Below are 7,101 nucleotides of genomic sequence, written 5' to 3'. Positions count from 1 at the left end.
AAACTCATAGCGGCTTATTTTCAATCACTCAGAATAACACTGTCCATATGCTGAGTCATCTGATAGTTTACATTATAATTCTGTTAGCTTAGCTCTGTTTTTAGACAGAAAACAGCCACAGTAAAACCACAAATCACCTGTTTTCTGTACAGTTTATGTTGCCAACAGCTGCACTAAAGATTTGTTTGGAATCGAACAAACAAGGTCAGAGCTGTCACAGTTTAGTCTGAAGCATGAATCAACAAACAGCAACTTAGCAAAGATAATAACATCACATAATAACTTTATACCTTCATAAGCCACTTAAAACTTGTCTGTGTAGAAGAAACGCTTCCATTTCAGCATCAAACTCCATTCTTTTCATGTAGAGCTGTGTCTGGTAGAGAAAACAACAGTGCTTCTAGCTTTTATCACTTTGTCACTGTCACTAAAAGTTGTTTCTTTGTGGTTCTCATTCCATCTGGTTACTTTCTGAAACTTTGGTTGATTTTGGTTAGAGTACATATATTACATATAGCTCTTTTAACTCTGCAATCTTGACGGTGAGTCCTGTTTTGTGTACATTTTAACTGAAAAAGTGAATTAATATAATCCAGTTTTCTGTGTGATTCTCCTTTCAGGATTTCCACACATGTCCACCACTATTGTACTGAGCTGTGTCTCGTGTTTGCTTCTGGGGATATTGGTGTTTTTCAGCTTTAAAAGAGAGACTGTCAGCTACTTAGGTACATACTCAAACATGCACTCACTATTGTACCTTTACTGTTCAGGGGATGTCTTAGATCTCTTGTGTAATCAAGAATTTGATCCCAATCCTTCAGAACTGGTGCTGCATTCAGATGTGAGATAAAAGATCTGTGTCAGTTTGAAGCATTGTCCTGAAGCTGGTAGAGGCTTAACAATAGTATAAGTAACGTGAAGCATCTGTGTTTCTTTGTTGTATTATATTTGAAGAGTAATTTAAAGGATGACGTGATGAAAATGTTTGTATAGATGCAGCATCAACAGTGTTTTCATCACCTTAACTGGCACAAATGATTGTTTAAACCTGGTTCTGAATAAGAGAATGCGATTGTTGCTGTTTTTTTAATTTCATCTTCTTTAAACCTTATATTCATTTCTCATTTTCTGTCACAGTCAGAAGATCAAACGTACGGACAGAGGCAGAAGATAGAAGAGACGAGAGCAGAGCTTTGACTATGACTTCCATGAATGGAATGAACGGAGCAGAAACCAGGTGATGAATAAAATGAAGCACATTTGTTTAGTTAATGTGTCACTGAAGACGCATTTGACAAGACTGTGAATATTTAGAGAGATTTGCACTTAACCGAAATGAAATTCACAAGTTATTGATCATGCAGATGACTGATTGGTAGACAAGTATTTAGGGATTAAATGTAGTCTAAAGAAGTACTGAGCCAGATTCCATTTGTATTTTGGGCAAAAAAAAAGCTACATTTTTATTTGTACTATGACTATATATACATTTTTGTTGTTTAGTTTTAACTTTTGTCAGCTCATTTTAGCACAACTGCACTATTTTTCTCTACGTTGTCCATTAAAGTGATGTTCTGTTGTTTTCATTCTGGTTACATTTTATCAACCCGTTATAAGTCGACCCACAGGAGGTGATTTTACTGATTTCCTGTACTCACTGTCTAAGCCTGTTCTATGACCTAAATAACATCAAAAATATTTACTGAAATTGACCAAATTCACAGCAGAGTATTTTGCATTACAAACATCATTGAAATATTTCATCCAACTTCCAGGGTTAAATAGATGTATGTCAATATTTGACAATGAGCGAATTTATTTGTGTCTTTCCTGTTATATTAAGTAAAAAAAAATCAGTCATGTTAATCAACTGTTTAATGTAGTTAATATGTTTCTAATATATTGTTTGATCATTGATATGTATTTTCAGTGGATGATCAATAGATTATTAAACAGAGCAGTATGACACTTTTCTTTTAATAACAGTGGTTTAGGAAACAAATTGTCTCTCTCTATTAATATTTTAAAATCTGTTTATTTCTTTAATAAAGTTTGAACATTAAAACTGTGACTCGTTCATTTAAATATATTTATTCTTTCAAAATGTTTTTATTTAGTTTCACTATTTTTCAACTTTTGGCAGGTGCATTTCTTTTACAGTCACATTATCAGACAGTTTATTCACATCATTGGAAGCCATAAAAGTGTCAGAAAGATCCACAATTTCACCCATTTTGCGGCTCTGAGCGCGCGTAATTACGCATGCAGGAAACAAAGAAAACGAAGGACAAGGGGCTGAATCTGATGAACTACAAATGGGTTCATCAACGACCTCCGGCGCGGGAAACACCTGACCGCCAGCCAAATCGTTACAGAGAATAAATAACACACCCTTAACCGGCAATTGAGGACGCACAGCTACACGTATCTGCCCACTGGGAAACGAGGACTCAAGATGCACCTTATGGAGTGGGGCTTTTACCACGCTCATTTTAATTCCCCAAACTAAGAGATCTTATATTCATGACGTTTCATCTGAAAGTGGTAACACATTGTCAAGCATGAAGGAATGATCGGCACCAGTATCTCAGAGGATAGTTACTGGTACTTTATCATTATCCTTCCCAGTGACAGACACAAACCCTTTGGAAATAAAAAGGCTGATAACGCGGATCAACCTCAGTTTCAAACACGGACACAGTGCGATTTTCCAGTACGGGTGCGGCTTTAATGAGACCGACGCCCGCAGGTGTTTTAGAAGATTTATTTTGCATTTTTCGTTTTAGGACAGGACCGGACAGACAGCAATTAAATACCCTGCCTCGCGACAATAAAAACACTCGCGGCTTTCACTGGACGCAACGGATGGACTTTTACGCACCGGTTTTGGAGACCTGATTTTTTGTCTAATCCATAATTGGCACTGCGAGACCCCGACGTAACAAATGCCCCTTTAAGTTAGATTATATTCATCTGCCTGAACAGCTGCATTATCCAAACTTGTAACTTTTTGTTCATTTAAATAAACCACAATTCAAGCACTTTAAGCACTTTTTAAATTCTTCAAGCAGAATAAGTTCTCTAAGTTTTTCCTAAGTGTCAGCCTTGCTTGCCTGACACCATTTATCAAATTGCAAACTTTTCTCTCGGGCAAATTCCACATAAGTCTGGTTGGCAGTTTTGTCACTATTTCGAAATTTTTGTCTGTGTGCCTCAGGCACTAACTCATAAACTCGCAACACAGTACTTTTAACCACATGATAATCTAAACTTTGTTCTACGGACAGACTAGAACACACTTCCTGAGCTTTACCCACAGCTTACAGTGGAACAGAAGAAACCAAAACTCCTTCGGCCAATTAAGAGCGGCCGCGATGCGTTCAAATGCACTAAAATATTAATCAACTTCAGACTCACGAAAGAGTGGAACTAAAGCTATGTGCTTACTTATGTCAAATGCTGGGCTGGGGACAGGTGAGAGAGGTGTGGTTGGAGACATGTTTTTTTTTTATTCAAGGGCTCGCACGCGAACGCGCATTGCTTGCAGCTCTACTTCTTTTTGTCTCATCACCACCTCCTTAATTCGGAGGGTGAAACGGAGGTTCTCTGTTGACATACCTGCAGGAGAGACCATTACCGGTTCTCCACTAGAGGCAGCAACCCCTACCGTTTCAGTCTCCTCCTCCTTTTCCTCCTCCTTGGCGGAATCCTCCTCCTTGGCGGAATCCTCCTCCGGGGAGGACAACACCCCTTTGTCCACCAGCTTGTCACGTAGCGCTTTCCGTAGCTCCGCCTTTCGGACCTGATAGGAGACTTGAATATTATAACAATTAGCCACAATCAAAAGATCTGCTTTTTTACAAGTGTTAATTTTATCCCAAGTAGGACTGGTCACAAAGTCATCTAATGAAAATTCCATAATTCCCCACACACAAAAGACAAAACTGCCAACAAGAAAAAAGATGACAAAAACTACTTATCAAAATCTGAATATGGAAAAAAAAAAACAAACGGACGAGCCCCCAATTCATGTTACGCTCGGTCTAGGGCAGGGGTCAGCAACCCTGGTCCTAGAGAGCCACTATCCTGCATGTTTTAGATGTTTCCCTCTTCCAGCACACCTGATGGTCGTTACCGGGCTTCTGCAGAGCTTGATGATAGGCTTATCATTTGAATCAGGTGTGTTGGAAGAGGGATACATCTAAAACATGCAGGATAGTGGCTCTCTAGGACCAGGGTTGCTGACCCCTGGTCTAGGGGTTGCCGAGACACAACATGGTTTGAGACTCCCCTCCCTCCATGTCCCTTAACAAACAGGAGCAAATTAACAAAATGACCAGCAACCACGCCACTGCAGTATGAGATATTTATTTACAAAAAAAGAAAAATTAAATCAGGAAAGGGAATCATAATATTCTACAAACACAAACAAAGGAAACCAAAATACATCAGTCTTACCTAACAAAACTTAAAGAAAAAGATTCCCTCCTTGTATAGCTGGTTTTACAAAGTTCTAACAAAAAAAAAAAAAAAAAAAAAAAAAAATCACAAAAGGCTGGTCTGCACAGAGGGAGAGATGGAATGAGAGGAGTCTCTCTGGAGGAATGAAGATCTGGCTTTAAATTTCCCAGCTCATCTCTGAAGCACCAATCAGCTGCAGCCAGCACACCAACACCACTCCTGCAGCTCATCCTTAATCAACTGCTATCTGTTTGGAGGGAAAGAACACACCCACACACAGAAGAGAACAGAAAAACTACAAAAATGCAACAGAATCACCAATGACACAGCACATTACAGACTCAAACATCACTAACCCTTAACAGTTGTGCTGAACATTTTGAAAATGAATTAGCCTACTGAACGAAGGAGTTAATACAAAAGAAAGAAAGAAAGATGCATTTACACCAAGCAGCAGAAAACAATCACATTTCTTTTGGGATTCACAATTTGATCTTAATTACATTTACATTGAAATACTCAAATTTTGCTTATTTTCTAAGTTACACGTTATACTTGTATTACTAAAAAATAACTTCTTTTGACAAAGACATGGGATGTAGGAAACAAAACCATCTAAATCCTAGGAAAAAGTGAATGTATAGTCTGAGGATTATGTTAAAAGTGGTTTGTAAACAAGAATCAGACATTTTACAGTGGATTTTTAACTATAAAAATCAAACTGAAGAATTATTTTAACATCAGATATATTACCTTTAGTAAATCAGTTAAAGGAGAAGAACTGAAATCTGACATTTATTTCCATCCATAGTCGCATTACTTTTCCACTAGGACCTTGCATTGATGATGGAGAGTCTGACCGCTGTGCAAAACCTTCTCCATCACATCCCAAAGTTTCTCAGGGTGGTTCAGGTCTGGAGTCTGGAGGCCAATCCATGTGTGAAAATGTCTCATGCTATGTAAAAAACTCTTAGACAAATCCTGATGAATCCCGGTATCATCGTCTTTGAATATGCCAGTGTCATCAGGGAAGAAAATATCCTAAGTTTTTAGACACATAACATTGAAACTAGACCTGGTCAAATGAATCAACCACAGACCAAAACACAGGGTTGTACTGAAGGCACTAGCCATTTTTAGGGATTATTCAAAGTTGATTGGCTATAGGTTAAAAAATCTGGCCAAAACTGAAATTTTCAGAGGCCATACTATAGTCTTATAGTCCACTGGATCTTCCATTATAACTATCTTACTTGTTTATTTTATTGTATTTTATTTTTTTAGTGTATGCTTCTTACCTACTCCATGTTATATGTATGCACCAAACCACTGAAGCAAATTCTTAGTATTGTAAACTCTGTTTACTTACATGCATGGGCCTTTTTAGCCCATTTTTGGGGGTGCTGAAGCACCCCTAAATTGATTCCCAGCACCCCTAAAATATTTTAAGATTGCTGAAATTTTTGTTTTTTCTTGTTTACTTTATGTCCATTCTTAACATGCTAGAAAAATGTCAGAACCATACTCAGTACATGGCTGAAACATAATATTTTAGCAACAAAAATGCAGCACCCCCCCTCACCTTGTCTCGAAAATGGTTTGATCCTCTGATGTCCATTAACTCCTATTGTGTGTGTGTGTGTGTGTGTGTGTGTGTGTGTGTGTGTGTGTGTGTGTGTGTGTGTGTGTGCGCGTGCGTGTGTGTGTGTGTGTAGACAGCCAGCTGTCTTGTTTTGTTTTTTTCTAAAACAAAAAAAAGAGCCAGATTCAGGTAAGATTCTAAGATGTAACCTCATTTTCCACAGCAACCAAATATTCTATTGCAAATATGTTGTAAGTTGGATAATATGTACCAGTTTATATCTCTTATTAGATATAAAACACATTGTTTGGTTATTTGCCTTTGGGTTAAAACACAAAGAGAGAGGGGAGAGCAGATTGACAATTAACATATACACTGGTCTACAGTTTGTTTTTTTTTTAGAAATTATCTGCCTCAGAGATTAAGTGTGTTAAATGTTACATATTTTAATCAGATTAATTGGAAAACAAATGACAAAAGTGCTGGTTTGCTGATGGTTTGATGGTATATGATAAAGTATTCTTCCACATATATGTTAGTTTATGTACATTTATACAACAGATTTATAAATGTTCCACTGATAGAACCTGTAAACTGATTGTATTGTCATGTGCAGACAGTGTTTAGAAGTAGATCTGGTAGCTCTGACACTAATATTCCCCTGGAGTTAAACCCATTCTCTCGTAGATGTATACATTGAGGAGCTGCTGTATCAAAATGGAGGATTGTCTTCCACCAGAAATTAGGGTTAGGGTATATTTCTTTTATGATTCCAATCCATTTCTCTTTTACTGTGGCTCAGCATTTAAATAACTTTAATCAGATTTGATGGTTTAGTTGCAGAGTTTCTCATACCCAAACAATGTTATGCTTTTCTTTCACAAATGTGGGAAAGATGGTCCAAAATTGCATTAAAATGTACAAAACAGTGAAATTTCTCTTGCCAGGCCAGCCAGCACTCTGGGTGCTCAGCATCTCTAAACCTCTGATCCTTAATCGCCCCTGCTTACATGGAAATAAACATGGTTCTGATTAGGATTATACTCGACCACCAGGTG

This window comes from Sphaeramia orbicularis, chromosome 20 (genome assembly GCF_902148855.1).
Source record: "Sphaeramia orbicularis chromosome 20, fSphaOr1.1, whole genome shotgun sequence".
In the NCBI taxonomy this organism is placed as follows: domain Eukaryota; kingdom Metazoa; phylum Chordata; class Actinopteri; order Kurtiformes; family Apogonidae; genus Sphaeramia; species Sphaeramia orbicularis.
The sequence above is the reverse complement of the archived record's forward strand: the minus strand, read 5'-3'. Positions refer to the sequence as shown.